The following is a 17,868-nucleotide window of genomic DNA, read 5'->3' as shown; positions in this document are numbered from 1 at the left end:
TGTGAGGAAGCTTGCATCAAACCCAATCACTCGCATTACGTCGGAAGCTGGAGCAGGAGCTCCAGACCACTGCCGATGCAGTTGGTCACAGCACCTCAGAAATAAAAACCCACGCAGTCCCTATGGAGGTATGCTAGCGATTTCCAGCATTTATAGGAAAATAATTTCGGGCTATTCTTAGCGCTCATAAGCGCGGTAGCCAACGTAATTTACTTCCACAATTCTCCGTTGTCACCAGCTAGGCATCCTCTATGCACACAACCTGTGCTGCCTTCCTTTCATTGCCAGCACTACTACTTCGCCATCAGAACACACGAGGTGTTCATACTTCCAAGATGGCTACCCGTGTCGCGTGTGGGAACATCCACGGCCTGCCTCCCCACCAGAGAGCAGCCTCCTGCTGATTGGGCCATCCACTACACTTCTGAGCCTATCAGAAACCGGAAGGCGAGAGCCGGCCCTTCCTGGAAAGGCCCAGAGGGTAAGGCCAGCAACTGTCCTGAGACTGTCCCGAGCTGACCAGAGCCCAGGGCCATAACCCCTGTTCGTATTCCCCGAGACTGTGAGTAACCTATGACTGCCTAAATGTACTGAGTGCCACTCAGCGATAGCCCCTATCTTACAGCCTAACTCCTGATGCACCCTTAACTGTGCACTCTGCATTCTGATGTACTTGTTCTTTTTATGCTTTATTCATTCTTCACTGCCAACTCGAATCTAGGTGTTCTACTGTTTGTGTATTTTGAACTATTGCCTTTCTGGCTCCCACTACAAAACACTTCTTCATCATGTGTGGTATCTGCTTAGCCCCCACAGTACAGCGCATGGTTCTCATGCACCCGACTCTACCAGAATTGCTAAACTCACGTTGCCACATATGCTAATTGCCAGTAGCCCTACACTACAGAATCCTAATGTTTGCACATGCATCTTTAGCCCTAGTGTGAATTCTGTATCTAGGTGAACCCTGTCTGCACATGCATCTTTAGCCCTAGTGTGAATTCTGTATCTAGGTGAACCCTGTCTGTACATGCATCTTTAGCCCAAGTGTGAATTCTGTATCTAAGTGAACCCTGTCTGCACATGCATCTTTAGCCCTAGTGTGAATTCTGTATCTAGGTGAACCCTGTCTGCACATGCATCTTTAGCCCTAGTGTGAATTCTGTATCTAGGTGAACCCTGTCTGCACATGCATCTCTAGCCCTAGTGTGAATTCTGTATCTAGGTGAACCCTGTCTGCACATGCATCTTTAGCCCTAGTGTGAATTCTGTATCTAGGTGAACCCTGTCTGCACATGCATCTTTAGCCCTAGTGTGAATTCTGTATCTAGGTGAACCCTGTCTGCACATGCATCTTTAGCCCTAGTGTGAATTCTGTATATAGGTGAACCCTGTCTGCACATGCATCTTTAGCCCTAGTGTGAATTCTGTATCTAGGTGTACCCCGTCTGCATATGCATTTTGCATTTTGCAACTAACCAGCATGCCTCCCCTGCTCAGTAGCTGGCTTGCCTGCTCCCTGCTCCTCTTAATCACCATAGTACTGTCCAACATGCCGCCTCAACATCCAACTACCATGTGTGCGACCTTACCTAACTCCAATTTATCTAACAGCTCACCGCTAATGATAATTGAGGCAAGCATCCCTTGCCCCACTATAGACAGGAATACAAGACTTAGAGCTAGACTAGACAAAATCCATGAGCCACTCGCCCGTTCCATGCCCACCACTAAGAGACCTAGCTCCACTCCCACCAGCCCAAACAACTTCAAACTTAAATTATCTCTGAACCTCCATAATAAATCTCTACTTTATCCCACTAACCAGAGAAGTACTAAATCCACACAGAAATTGTCGGCCTCTACTACCACTACACCCATAGTGAGCCCCCAAATCAAGGGAGCTCTAATCAACGCTAGATCACTAGTAGCTCATGCAACTGAAATTGCAGACCTAATTATCAATGAAGACCTGGACCTCCTTGCTATCACAGAGACCTGGCTCCATCCCGCAGCAGGCCCCATGCTTATGTTAGCAGTCCCTGATAATTACACCATCCCGAGACAAGACCGTCCTAATTCTAGAGGAGGTGGTGTTGCCATCATTCATAAATGTAGCCTTCCTATAAGAGCAGCTACCACCATCAGTGTCCCTTCTTGCCAACTACTCTCAGCCAAAGTTCCCATTACCAATGCCCAAACCCTCAACATCCATGTGATCTATCGCCCTCCAGGCCCATTAGGCACATTCGATGAGGATCTTAACACTATCCTATCCACTAACCTAAAAAAAGCCACACAGGCGCTCACCCTTGGAGACTTTAACATGGGTTTCAACGACCCCGAAGACCAAGCCGCCATCACCACGCTTAACACCCTCACCGAATTAGGATTTACTCAAAGAAGCCTGAAACCCACCCATGACAAGGGCAGAATACTTGACTGGGTGGCTGACTATAACTGATTAGCTAACATCACTGACATCTTACCGCTAGCCTGGACTGACCACCACCTGGTATCATTCACGCTGTCCACCACTAGACCTCCTCCTATGCAATCCAGTAGGGCCCCACCCACACTCACGAGAAACAAAAAGAGTATCACAGTGGAGAGACTTATCCCCAACCTACTCCCCACACTCAACTCACTCCCTGACAACCTGGATCCTGAGACCCTGGTTGAGGAATACAATAAAATTATGTCCACTTCCCTGGACTTAATCGCCCCTCTCAAACTCAGGCCAAGCAAGCCCAAAACGCACTTGAACAAATGGTACACACCATTCCTCAAAAACATAAGACAGCAAAAAAGAAATTGTGAAACCACCTGGAAAAGAGACCCATCAGTAGCTAATAAAATCAAACTCACGAAACTAGCGTGCCTGTATAAAAAAGAAATCCTCCTAGCAAAACGTACCTCCTTTGACTCCCGTATCTCCCAAGCCAGTTCAAACATGAAGGAACTATTCTCTATTCTGAAAGAAGTAGAAACCCCCATAGCACCACCAGACACCTGCATTAAAGGCAAGAACTGGTGCACCGAAATCCAAAATGCCTTAGCCAACAAAATCGCTACTATACAAAATAAAATATATTGTAAAAAAGCATCCTTGAACAACCCTGTCATGTCCAAGCTACCTGAAAAGCTGACTACAAGTGAATATACCCGATTCAATTTCACCAAAGTGACCATACTCGAAGTTGAAAAAATCATCTTGTCGTTGAAGCCCTCTAACTGCCAGGGAGACCTATGTCCAGCACAGCTTATAAAAAACGCTGCCCGCGACCTCTCCCCATTTATCACAAAATTAATCAATGCCTCCTTCTCCACTGGGTCCATCCCAACCAATCTAAAACAATCCTGGGTATTACCATTACTAAAAAAACCTACAATTGACCCAGCTACCCCTAATAATTACAGACCCATAACAACTGTACCATTCCTCCTGAAAATCGTGGACAAGGTCGCCTATGTTCAAATACAGAAGCACTTGGAAGAACACCACCTGTTAGGAGCCAGACAATCAGGCTTCCAACCCCAACATGGGACTGAGACAGCTCTTATCGACCTTAAAACACAGATCGATCTGCTCAGAGACAATGGCCAAGCAGCCTTACTCCTCCTCCTCGACCTCTCTGCAGCATTTGACCTGGTCGACCACTCGGTCCTATGCACTCACCTACACACGGCCACCCACTTCTCCCCCGAGGCCATTACATGGATTAGATCTTTCCTCGATGGCAGAACCATGAGGGTTTTTTCGCCTACAGATGCTGCAGACCCCATACCCATCACCTCTGGCGTACCACAGGGTTCCTGTGTCTCCCCTACACTGTATAACATATTTACCAAGCCCCTTTTCGATGATCTGGATCATCTCGGTATCACCTACACTAACTATGCAGATGATACCCAGATCCTCCTTCCACTTTCTGGAAATTATGGAAAGAATTTGGCCTTGGTGAATAGGGTTTACATCATCATCCAGGCATGGATGGCCACTCATGGACTATGCCTGAATGATGATAAAACTGAACTCATCACCCTGGGTACCATTGCCAGCCTAAAGAAATTAAGCCCAGCTTACTCATCCTTCATGATCGATACCAGGTGCCTGACCCTGGCCAGAGCCCTCATACTATCCCTCTTAGACTACTGTAACACGCTTTATCTTGGGACCACCAAAGCCACCACTAGGAAGCTACAAATCCTCCAGAATAATGCACTCAGAGCGGCCCTGGGCATCTCCAGAAGAGACCACATCACAGCACACAGCCAGCAGAACAACTGGACCCCCATCATAGACAAAATCTCCCTAAAATCTGCTTCACTCACCCACAAGTCCCTCAATAATGCGGCCCCCATCTACCTGATCGACAGATTTCACAGACAGACATGCTTGAGACCGACAAGGTCAGCATACAGAGACTGCCTCTCCGTCCCTAACTACAAACGCTCTACCATAGGAGGTAATAGCTTCCCAGTGAAAGCGGCTAAACTGTGGAACTCCCTACCACCCACTCTTAGAATGGACTTACCCTACCAAAATTTCCGTTCCAAGATGATGTCTTGACTGAAGACAGCCACTGTCTAAACATACTGAGCCAGGATCTGCTCCTCCCTCTTGTCACTTGGACATACCAGACACACAATTGTTAACTATATATATGTATATATTCCTTGCTTTCCTTCATTATTACTGTGTATATGCCATGTATATATTTTATTGTTTGCAACTAAGCTTCGCAAATTCCTGTATCTGCTGCGCCCTGTTACCCTAGGGTATTCCGGCGCATTACAAATAATAAACAAAAAAACAAACAAACATACATTAAGCATTCATGAGTAATTCTTCAAGGTAAATTATTTCAAGTGACATTATGTATACATGAATACGCTTATGGTGTGAAGGGTATAGTTCACAAGCTGTACATTATGTATAATGCTATCTCTAAATTTAGCTTACGTGCATTCACATATTTGTAAGGAAATTTGTTAATATGACATATCGTACTGTTTACCGATCACACCTGTACATACATTAAGTATACATAAATACACTTATGATGTTAAGTGTATAGTTTATAAGCTCTACATTATGTATTATGCTATGAATATTGTTTAGCATACACACTTGTACATTATAACTGTAAGGAAACTTGTTAAATATAAAATGTTGTACTAGTTACTGTACCCGCCCGTATGCTATATTTGTAAGGACATTTGATGCTACTGCATACATTCATATTACCATTTTGTATATAGTGCTGGGAATACTACGCTAGTGCCTACATTTTTGTTTGTACATAGCATTACAAGCATAACTGAATTTACCATACATACTTATTGAAGCTATGCAGCGTATGAAGCGTATCAACTTGTAGAAAAAATGAATAATACGCTACAATGTAAAGTTGCATTTATAGTTTACATTTATTGTTATATTGCATTATTAAATAAGTAACAACAAAGGAAAGATTATATATATATATATATATAATTGGTTATTTATAACATGCTTAATACCCAATGGTTTCTAAGCGCGGGCCCGGGGATCAAACCTGTGTTACATTGCGCCATCTTGCTTCCAAGGCAAGCGCATTGCCCCTGAGCTATCCTCCAGAGACAATATTTTTTACAATATTCACATTTAAACAATAGCTGCAGTCACTGATAAATGGCGATTTTTATAAAAATTACTTTACTAACCTGGGTCTGTTGAAGTCTCTAAAGGAGTGGTGTGGTTGACATTTTGAAATTTGTTGCAATAACACTATAATAGATGATTTATTTTAAAGTTTGATATTAGAAAATTACAAGTTTAACATTATTTATAAAACTGGTGGTTATGTTTATTAAAAACTAGCAAAAAGTGCCAATTCTCCACACAGGTTTTGTAGACAGACATGATCAGACTGTCATCAATTGTTGAAAATCAATGATCCTGTAGGTCGCTGTACTGATTCGCTTATCTCATGATGTGCTTTGCACTCTGAATTAAACTGCATTGAGAATGGGTGTGTGTGCCTGACTGACATACCCTGGGGCAGAGGTGGAGGGGAGTTAAGAGTTAGTGTGCTGCATCATACTGGGACCTTTGGTTCGCTCTTCCCACCTGTCACCTCACCCGAGTGCAGTGCATTGCAGTGTGGTGCAAATATCTCAGAAACGGTGCAGCCTAGTGCCTTGAAATGCATTTTTCAATGTCCCACAGGAACCTTTGTATTTTGTTTCCCGAGTCAAGTCAATTAAGATGAGCTTGTTCTGGTCATTTTATGACCACATTGATATTTTGCTAATTTCAGGTAACCGTCTCATGTGTGAAGGGGCTGAAATCCGGGAAGTGGTCGAGTGACAAAATGTCATGTAGCCAAATATTGGCTGGAGTTTCCACATAGGTAACTATTCAAAGTTTGGTGCAGATTGGTTGAACGGTGTGGAATTGTATAAGGGACAAACAAACAGATTTTCTGCATTATGTATATAGAAATGTATATACATTTATAAAGTGTACTTACTTTGCATACGTGCTGGTTTCTGTATTCAATTGAAGTGTTCAAGATTGTTAAAAGGAGCGATTGGAAACGTTCTGCATTTGGGTGTGATGTAAAACACAAATGGCATGTGTGTTTGTTGTAAAATAAGTTACTGATTGATTGATTGAGGGTTTTGTAAGTTATGCAGGGTGTTTATGTACGGTGATTGGTTACTGTATATTATGCATGCGCAGTTAGTAATTATTTGCTTAAGCTGTTCGTGAGTGAAAAAGTGGTTTAATTTGGCAAAGAAGTTTACATTGCAGTTTTTTCAAAATGAAACACAGGTAAGCAAAAGTGTGTAAGTATTATGTATCATTTTTAGTATTGTAATGTTTATTAAGTTGTGAAAATTGTGTATGAAAATAATTGTATACATCTGCAATGTAAGTGTATTTAGCATTACACAAGTGAGAGTATTTGTAGTGTTGCAGCATCATTCCAGTCACATGAATAGACATATGAGTTCAGTGTTATTACAATATACATTAACACAAATTTTAAATTATGTGTATTGAAGTTTAGTCTTGTGTGTACCTATAGTGTTCTTTATGTTATGCATATCATTGTAGTTTATGTTTCGCATGCTCCTCTGGTTATTTCTATGCCCATATCTGTCATTACGCATGTGCTCATATACATATTCTTTGATAGTTTATGTTTTGCATGCTTCACTTATCTATAATTATGCATGCGTTTGTATATGTATTATTTCACATGCATTGTTTTGATGGAACTTTATTAATTGTTGGTGATTACTGGGTGCATTGGCTGGAACATCCCGATAGGCAAGTACTAACTGTTTCCCCATTTAGTGACATGAATATGGATTGGTTTGGCTATCAGGGTGGTAAACGGCAATGCATAGTTTACAAGAACAGATGAGAAGATGAGTGGGCACTGCTTATTTTTTGTAGTTTATGGTATACTTGCAAAATGATATGCATCAATATCGAAGTTTGTGTGGGGTGCAGCCCACCGTGCAGTACCACCGTGCTTGACCCAAACAATTACAGAAAAGAAAAAGAGACCTAGACTATTAGCCTTCAGTGTGCATAGTTTACAACCTTGTTGTGTATAATGAAAGTGGTAAAAACAAATTTTATTTTGAATCATGCTGCAGATAATAATCTGGGAACCAAAGAGGAATTGAATATGTTTTGGCATTCAAAGGGACTTGGTACACCTAGCAGAATTATCTATGGAAACAAAAATTCAAATTCGGCAGCAGGTAAAATGTGGACGCATGGCACTGTGAATCGTAAGATCAATTGTGTTCACATAAATGTAAATGGATGTGTAAATAAATATTCTGTTCAACATGGCTTACATTTTATTTTTTACAGAAACATTACAAGTAACTTTGACAGTATTTATAGAGTGGATGGGGTTCATTTAAGTAATGAGGGAGAACAATTTATTTTTAGGCACTATCATTGAAGGCATATATTATTTTTTGCTGTAAGAGGCTGCTTTACTTTTGTTTTTGTATACAGCATAGTTATTTTTTGTTAATACATTTTTGTATTTCCTTGTTTGAGTGTATATTTGTTATGTATATGCAGTGGTGGTGACTGAGTATGCTGTGTGTGGTCATGATATTGTTGGATGCATATTGTTGCTTGAACTATTTATTTCCTTGTTTCAGTGTATGTTTTTAATGTGTTCATAGTAGGCTTTAGTGCGTATGTTGTGTGTAGTTATGGTGATGGTGGCTGCATAGTGTTACTGGAAATATGAATGTCCTTACTTGAGGTTTTATTGGTAATAAATTGCTATGTATTTCCTTGCTTGAGTGTATGTTTGTTATGTGTATGCAGTGGGGGTGTGACACACACACTGGGTCAGGCTTACGGAGCAGGTCAACACCCTTGGCATTGAGTAACATATCTGGGAGGGAAAAAAAAAGAAGTGGTTGGTCGAGAAACAGACGTTCAAACTAAAGTATACCCAGTTACATGTTGCCTGCACTTCTGGAGTAGAACCACCAGGCCCGTGGTTGCACCTGACACCCAGGGAGGAGAAGACCATGAGCCTGATCCTGGAAGAGGTGTGCACTGACCAACGAGGCACAGCAACAGGCACAGACTTCCATGGTAAGCATGCAACCTATGTGCACCCAGCCATATTTGCATTCCCTGAAACATACTCAGTACATGCACAATACATTCAAAGAGGCTGAAAGGCTTCAAAACCTGTACACACAGAGGTGATAACCCATTTACCTTGTAATGGCCAAACATCACTTCACAGCATGAAGGACACGCCATAGTGCAACCACCCCAATCGGACCCAGATGCACATGTCCAGAGAACACACATACACAGCACACACACAAGTCACCATACCACACGGTACACAATGTCACCACTGGTACACAGATCTCAGACTACACAATAAACATGCCCCAGTCACATGGATGTGTCTGTGATCACCAGAGGGAGTATACCACCTTGCCATATCTACCACCTGTGCACTGGCACAAGGCAACATGTCCCATGCCACCTCTGCACATGCATCAACACCCCCAACAACTATTTGACACACAGCCACATGTACACACGGGACACAATTACCACATGCAACATGCCATCACCCGCATTCATAGACATGCAATGAATCATGGGGTAATAACCAAACCAACACACACATAGATATCACACATCGCCACCTTGCACATATATGCACCACCAATTGCCAAGGGCGGTAGGAATTCATCTATGGAGGCATGCATACATGGGCATCAACAGTGGGTCAATGTCACAATGGAGAGATGTGTCAGAGACACATACATGCCATTACAGAGACACATATTGCAACACACATGACACATATCATCGCACACAATATCAATGCCACAGACTGACATGGCACAGTTTTAGACCACACAGCCCAACCCATTACAGATCACACAACTAGGGACTGTCATGGTTCCTTCAAAGTTCAGTCTTCTTAATAAAAACAGGGGGCTCCACAAGTGCAACACTTTGAGCAGTGACCCTAAATGAGAAAGGTGGATCAATTCATGTTTTATTTATCTGTCCAAATTTTGTAGATCTGAGACGCCTATAGTTGAGGAGACATTTTCACATCAATATTATTTGGCATGTCACGGATGCTATGAATTTCGTTTTATCCTTTGTCGATGTCTGTTTAATTAATGATCTATCAGAGTATATCACTGAGGCTTTCAAACGTATGGTCAGAAAATGTTAAGTATTTAATATGTTGTAAATGTACATTTTTACATGCCTTCTTTTTAATATGAATTGTACTGTATTTTACTTGGGGTTAATGGTGACCCCTGTGTATTTTGGATTGTACAATATTTTATTTTATTTCATGTAAATTAACATTGAATACAAGTATTCATCTATCTAAGAACGAATAGTACTGCAAATAATATGTATTTCTGGAATTCTATACAATAAATGATAGACTCGTTAAATGTTTATTTCAGGCACACTTCAGGGGGTGAGTCACTGAATTAGTCTGTTCTTAAACACCTTAAATTCACAATCCAGACAAAAACTGCCAAAAAGCATTTAGATTTGAATAAGCATCCATTTCGGACAATGTATTTTGCATTTTGCTTTTCGCAAGTTGCAGTCATAGCATGTTTTTTTCTGCTGTTGTCTCTGTTACGATCATCACAAGACATTCCATCTCGTCATTGTCAAATGAGAAAATCCTTGTGCCTAAAAGCTTGTGTGCAGTGTTGAAATGTTAGACCAAAGCACATAAAGTAGGCCTTGATTTCATTTTATCACAATTAATGCTTTGTTGTAATTTGTCTATCTTTCCTATCTCCATGGCATGCTGTTCAGGATGTTTGTTTGCATGTATGAGGTAACAAGTGCCAAGAGTATGGGATGACGTGTGAGTGCACTGCTTTCCCTGCGCAACTTTATAAAATTCTTTAACACACAGTTATTAACCCTCCCAATGGTAGGTCTTGTGCTAGCCTCTGAAGCCTGAAAAGTAGATCCACGTAAGCTGAACGGGTGGCCAACATGTGAACGGATGACAGCACAGTGGCAACGTGCTGTTCTTGGACGCAAGACCACACAGAGCAACAGCAGTTTGAATCCTGGATACACGCTTAGAAACCGAACTCAGATATTGAAATGAAATTATGTTTTATTTATATCGCGCTCATACACGTGTTTCAGAGCGCGTCCAGGCAAAAAGGGAGGGAAACAAGGGAGAAAAAAAAACAGAAAAACAGCGATCTTACTAGGCCCGGTGACATTTTAAAAAGCGCAAGAGCATGGGAAAGGAAAATGGGGGATAAGTGCAAGGAAAGGGGGGAGTGGAAAGTGCGAAGTAGAGGAGAGAAAACATCAATAAATATTAAATAGAGTAAGTAATAAATAAGGGCTTTAAACCATGGTAGTGCAGCCAGCAAGTGGCAGGTGAAAGTTAGTCAGAAAGGTATATCTGATAAGTGCAGAAGAAATGTGGGAGGGGGACTGTATGGTTACAGATATAGAACCCTAGTGCAGATGGTGGCCTGGAAGCAGTGCAGGAGGGTGGAAGGGTGAGCAGGTACCTGGGCCCGAAAGAACAGAGGGTGGCCAGGTGCACAATGCCATGAGAAGAAACAGATCAACAGCGGAGAAGGGGGGCAAAGGCAGAGGCAAAGAGGAAGGTCTTGAGAAGTTTCCAGAACCAAAGATGTTTTTCCTCAAATTTCAAGGTGGCAGGGAGGCTGTTCCAAAGGGTGGCACCAGCAGAAGACAGGGTTCTACCCCCAGCTTGTTTTTTTGCAAAACGACTAACCCTGAGGGAGTTAGAAGTAGAGGAGCGAAGGGCTCGAGAGGGGAGGTATTTACAGAGGGATAGTTGAAGGTATTTTGGACTCAGGCCTTGTGGACAATGCAGGAGGTTTTAAATGTAATCCTTGCATCCACTGGGAGCCAATGAAGGGATTTCAAGGCTGGAGAGATACAATCCCAGGGCTTGAGGCCAAAGCGTGTTATAAAAAAAAACAATAAAAACTTTGCACCAGACCTACAGATGAACTGGCCTGCTATTAAATCTCAGTTACCAGTTTAACGGTATTCAATTAATTTGCTTTCTGACTTTGAGAACATTCAAACATGTAATCACTCATTTTACTATAGCCCGTTATATAGCTATAGCTGGTAAGCAAGTAAGATATATCAGTGGGTTGAGCGCTTGGTGCTGCAATGTGTGTGTGATCTGCAGGTTCGAATCCTGGCAAGGCCAACTCAGCCTTTCATTATTCAGAGGCTGATAAATGAGTAACAACACAGGTTGGATGATATGTACATTTGTTCTATAAAAAGCGCTTAAGCATAAGTGCTATATAATAACACATTATTATCATTTGGCCTTGGACGTCTGCTTGCATTCACAGTGATTTGGTAATATGGGCCTATACACACTGATATTAATGATACATATGGTGATTCATTCTTGCATGAAATGTATATCACATTACAGTGATATTGTAACCATATTCTCTGATGCCTCTAAAAAGTCAAACTTCCTACTGTACCTCCTCAGAGTTACTCTGCCTTTCCTCTCCTTCCCCCAGAATCTCATGGTCTCCCAAGCTCTGGTTCTCTCTAGGTTGGACTATTGTAACAGCCTATTTCTAAATCTACCTGCCTCTACTCTCCGCCCTCTGCGACAAATCCAGAACAGGACTGCAAGACTTTTCCTTGGCCTCAAGCCCCGGGATCGTATCCCTCCAGCTCTGAAATCTCTCCATTGGCTCTCAGTGGATGCAAGGATTAAATCCAAAACCCTCTGCATTGTGCACAAGGCTTTCTGGGATCTGGGTCCAAAATACCTTCAGCTATCCTTCCACAAATACCTCCCCTCTTGAGATCTTCTCTACCTCTAACTCCCCAAGGGGCAGTCTTTGTTTTAAAAGATACGAGCTTGGGATAGATCTCTGTCTTCGGCTGGTGTCTCCCTCTGGAACACCCTCCCTGCCACTCTAAAACTTGAGAAGAACCATCTCTGGTTCCGGAAGCACCTCAAGACCATCCTCTTTGCTTCTGCCTTCGCTCCCCCTCTCCCCTGCTGATCTGTTCTCTCTTGGCACTGTGCACTTGTCGACCCTCTGTCCTCTAGGCCCAGCTACCTGCTCACCCTGCCACCCTCCCGCACTGCCTCCACGCCACCCCTTGCACTGGCGTCTGTATCTTTCTTCCTACACTTATCAGACCTACCCTGTCTGCTGCCTTAAACCCAGCACTTGCCAATTGCTGGCTGCACTACCACTCTGTGGTGCCTTTATTAATTATGTATTATCATTATCGGTTTCTCCTTTGCTCCACACTCTCCACCTCTCCCCCATTCCATTCACTTTTCCCCTCCCTCTCTCCCATGCACTTTCACGTTCTCAATGTCACCGGGCCTAGAAAGATCATTGTTTTGTTCTCCCTTGTTCCCCTCCCTTGCCTTGGCGCACTCTGAAACACTTGTGTACAAACGCGATACAAATAAAATATCAATTTCAGTATCTATATCCTCCACTGTACATGTATGTGTGCAGCGTCCACCCATTGGTTTACGCACCATGCTGTTGCTCACAATACACATTCATCCATTTTCTATCCACGACTCGTGTCCAGTTTGTAATGTCTGTGGGTGTTATGTGCCCATGTAGGTTGTGCTGTGTGGGACATGGTAGGGCCTGACCCTACACATGGTAATGGCAGGTGTGTCCATTGGCATGGCATTGCTAGTCATTCACATGGATGTCATGTGTGTTCATTTGCCAATGCGTGCACCTTCACTTGGCTCGTATGTGCGTTTATCCGGTGAGTAGTCCTGTGTCACAGGCAGTGTGTTCACTCCATCGATGATTTGAACACTAGTGCATGTGGCTGTTGGCAGTGTTATGTATGGGCATGGAGGGTCTGTTCCCATGGATGAGTATTTTCATCGGGTCTATGTCTTTGTGTGTGGTATCCACGTAAGTGTGAGTCAGTACATGCAGTGATAGCGGGTTCCCAAGTGGATGGATCATGCACATGTTATTTCTAGGGGGTTGAAAAGTGGTTTGTGGGCATGGGGTTGTTAGGTGGTATGCATTCCTGTGCACATCTGCCATGACCTGCCTACTCCTGGGGGTGCACACTGACCTTGTACTTGCCTGCTATGTCGATTAGTTGAATTGGGCATAGTTTACTGCAGCCTTGTGGATCATGGGTTGTAGGGTTCTTAAGCAACAGTGAACGACACGCTGTTTATTGTAGCCCATTACAGCTGATTTAGGGTAGGGATAGCTCATGTGTATGTGCAAGGGTCATGAGTCCTTTATCAAATGTTTATGAATAGGAATTACCGGTCCCATCCAGACAGTTTTTAAACCAGATCAGGACTGGAAGTGATGTACGATGGTCATCAGGTTGTTGCGCTTCAGGATATATACAGAGCACAGGTGGGTGCTTTGCGAGTGTTCCTGTGCCCATGTGTCCCACGATGACCAACTGTGTGCAATTGTGAGCCCTTGCATGAACATATGCCTCCATGTGTTACAGGGCCAGCGTCAGACCCGTGCAGAGGACAGGGATGTTGTCATAAGTCTATCCTTAGAGGTGTCTACATCTGATGTAAGCACACATCATCACTAGAATGGCTCCATACATGTGTCTTACTGCTGGTTGTGGGTGAGGATGGTGTATCATGTCCCATATTGGCCTCTGACTGTGCCTCCCCTCTCCCTGTCCCCAGATACATTGTCGCTGTTGCTGAATATTTGCCCCGAAAGATGGATTTTTCGGAAAAGTGATGCCATTCACCTGCCATTTGGCGGCTACCTGCTGATCATGTACAGTGGCAATAACGGGCTGATTTGCCCGCATGCTGTGCAATGCATGGTGACTGACACACTCATGCTACCTCTGTGATGCGATGTGCAAGATTTGCAATAATGTGTTTGGTTGCCCCAGACGTAATTAAGTTGCCTGCGTGTGGTGCATGTTGTTTGTTACTCATGCTGATGCTCTTGCGCACATGTGGCTACTTGCTGTTTCACTCATGTGCATGCTGGGTGGCTATGCATGGGTAATAGGTGCATACTGGTACATTGCGAGAGGTGTCATTCCATGGGTTCCTTGCAGGGGTCTTGTTGCAATGTACTGATTGATGTGTCATGGAGCTTTATGACAGGTCGTCTAGGGCTGTGTCCTCTGATTGCTGGGGTAGGTGCACTGATGCTCATACTTCTGATGTTGTGGTCATGGGCTGTGATGTTGGGTTGAGGGATGTGGGAGGTTCACTCTTGCAGAGGGTATTGTCTGCGCTGGTGTAGCAGTACATTCGCTTGTGGGTGAGGTGGAGTTGTTGCCATGGGGTGGGCGGGCTTCTGTGGTGTGTCAAGGATGTTCCAGGTTGTGCACTTTTCACCTGTTCTCTCATGCCAAGAATTACAGGTATGCAATGTGCACCATCTTTTGAGGTTAACAACCATCCCTCACTGTCAGTGCCCTTATGCGCAGAGTTGTAGTGTCATCATGAGTTTGTGTGCACTCTGTTTTTGCATGAGGTGATACTCACTGATGTCCAGCTTGTTGTGGCCTGAAGTAACTGGGCCTCAAGTTGTCTGTGCATCCGCTGGCTGCTCCTTGGTGACGGGCTTCTGAAATCTGCACTCACACTGTTGGGGATTATGTGCCTGCCTCCCCACTCGGTACTTGGTGGGACTACTGCATCTAGTTGGGTGCTTTGTGTCACCAGGGCTTGTTCCATTGTGTCTGCATCCCAAGGTCCAGGCACACAGTGTTCCATGTAACAATTGTGCACCTTTGGATGGCGGATGTTCAGCCGGGGGATGGTGTATACTCCACTTTACGCAAGGCATGACAAGTTGCCAAATATATACATGTTGGTCCTCTGGTGTGTCATTTTTGGTCACGGCACTTGTGAGTGTATGTGCACTGTGGGAGTGTACTGTGTTTGGGCCACAATCTATTGTGCGCAATCGGTCATTGTTGTGGGTGTGGCATACATATGACTGGTTATGTGTGACATGCAATGTGTGCCGATGTGTGGTGGTGTAGGTGTACGTGTGGCCGCTGTTGCTGTATATAGTCTTGTTGAGGTCTTCATGGTGGTCTATGTACAATAGTGTTGTCATTGATCCCTGTTGACTGCATGGTCTTCATTGATGGAATTCTGGGGATGTTCATTATTGGCGCAGAGCCATGGTTGCATGTATGTGCCCATTCCTTTGATGTGCAGTGCAGGGCTATGTGTGTGGAGCATGCATGTTTTCTGTGTGTTGGCATGGCCGGTTGTCTGTGTCTTTGGGTGTCTCGGGCAAGTGAGTGTGTGCAGGCCATGACTAGCAGTTGCCATCCTCACCATGAACACTGTCTCGTGTGCAGTCACTGTCCCTTTCAGGCAGCATGTGTGCTCATGTGAAGAAGCTGTTGACCAGCCGCCCCCTCACTTGCACTGCTGTCACACTGTGCCCCCCCCCGGTTCAGTGGCCTAGATTCTGGCTGTGTTCTGAGGTCAGGTACTAGGTCCGCATGTACACCTTTGTGCACTGCGATATTATGCAGGATACAACAGGCATGCATGATGTTTCACACATGTGTCCTGTGCAGGAGTGCACCCCAGAGTTATCTAGGCACTGAATTGTGACTACCGGTAGGCCTATGGACCACTCAAGTATGTCCCCGCTCTGTGCGTATTGTACGTTTCCTATCGCATGATAGCAGGCCGCCTGTAGGGTGCCATTAGGCAGAGCCTCAATGAGTAACTGGCATCATCTGCATGGAGAAGGGCATTGATGGTGTCAGTGCACCTTTGTCGTTTCTTTGTGTGTGCTTGTTGCTTTTGTGTGAACCCAATGATGAGGTGCATGTCTTGTGATGGTCATGTGTCTGTGCGCACATGTGTGGATGTGTGGCTGTGTGTGTGTGTGTGCTGGAACGTGATGGTAGTTTGTGTACTTAGCTATAAGCCTCGTGTTCCCATAGTGTCCGGCTTCCAACTGATGGTAGAGACCCTAAATATGTGGCTTTTGGGACAGAGCCTAGGAAATTGGCGTACATGTCCATGAACAAGCCACCGTATTGGCAGACTGATTGGCCGTTGATGGAGTGCTAGTGGTGTCAGTCCTGGTACATGTCTGCTCAGTTCTGGAAGGGGGCACAGTACGACATGGGTGCAGTCAATGGCACTGATAACCCGGGGGAATCGGTGGGCTGCGTAAAATGAATGATCCACCTGTCTCACTTTGTCCTGGGTCGCGGACATATGAACATGGCGTCAGCTGTCCAATATGATGCACGCCACCACGTGGTGCGGGGTGTGTGACTATATTGCCTGTGAGATGCCTGCAGTGATGCCACTGGTCCTACGAAAGGAGCCAGTGGCGAAGAAGTGTAAGCGCCCTTCCACTCCTGCAACCTGTCCATGATGATGTGCAGATAGAAGCAATATCTTCTGTAGATCTCCACATCGCACATGCTGAAGAGGGTGATCCTGGTGCAGAAGAAACGCTAACTCCATCTCCTCCTCATTGAGGTGCGCGGGCAGCTGCAATTGCAGCATTGTGCTGTTGCTGCATGCACAGAGCTATCGCCAAATCACAGGGATACTTTTCATGGGATGGGGGCATGGAGTGGCTCTGTGTGATTGTACTCATGCATGTGTGGTGTCATGCTGTGCAAACTAGTGTGCATTGTCACTGTGATGGTTGGCTTGTTCTTGTTTGGGTGGGATGTTCTGTAGCTGTGTGTGTGGATTTCTTGTGTGTCTTGTTTGCTAGCATTGTGTGTGTGTTTTGCATGGGGGAGTGGTTTGTTTTTGAGATGGCCGTATTGGTTGCATGTATGATATGGGAGTATGTCTGTTTGATGTGTTCTGCGGTGTGTTGTGGCGCATCTGTTGGATTTTGTGTGTCCTTTCTTCCCTTTGGTGGCTTGGTGGTGATTGTGGGTGTTGTGTATTTTTAGTAGTTGTTTTGCATTGATATTAATAGTTCTGTGTTTTTGGTGTTATGTAGGTGTTTTTTTTTATTGTCGTGACTTCTGCCTTTGATGGAGGTTCTGCTTTGACTTACGCTCTTTTCCTTGACTTCTGCCTTTCTGTTGTCAATATATAAGTACTTTTTTTAAATAGATGTAAGTTACCTCGCACGTAAGTAGCGAATAATTGTGGGTGTGAGTTGGACTTACAACTCGTATCTCAATGGCAAATTTGGACCCTGTATATTATAGAGCTTAACACTACCTACTAAGTAACAGAATGCTGTACAGAACAGGGTGATGAATACAAGAAGAGAGAACTCATGGGATGGAAGAACAATAGGTTGTATCCCCTTTGGCTGTGTAAA

General features: G+C 44.1%; 1 protein-coding gene across 1 annotated transcript in view; it reads right to left on the bottom strand.

Moving 5' to 3' along the window:
- Positions 1 to 17,868, bottom strand: part of LOC138520338 (aldehyde dehydrogenase 1A1-like) — a 136,130-nt gene that overhangs the window by 87,290 nt on the left and 30,972 nt on the right. The gene's annotated exons all lie outside the window — the stretch shown is intronic.

The sequence above is a fragment of the Ambystoma mexicanum genome, chromosome 13 (genome assembly GCF_040938575.1).
Source record: "Ambystoma mexicanum isolate Mex_15411 chromosome 13, UKY_AmexF1_1, whole genome shotgun sequence".
In the NCBI taxonomy this organism is placed as follows: Eukaryota; Metazoa; Chordata; class Amphibia; order Caudata; family Ambystomatidae; genus Ambystoma; species Ambystoma mexicanum.
The sequence above is the reverse complement of the archived record's forward strand: the minus strand, read 5'-3'. Positions and strand labels throughout refer to the sequence as shown.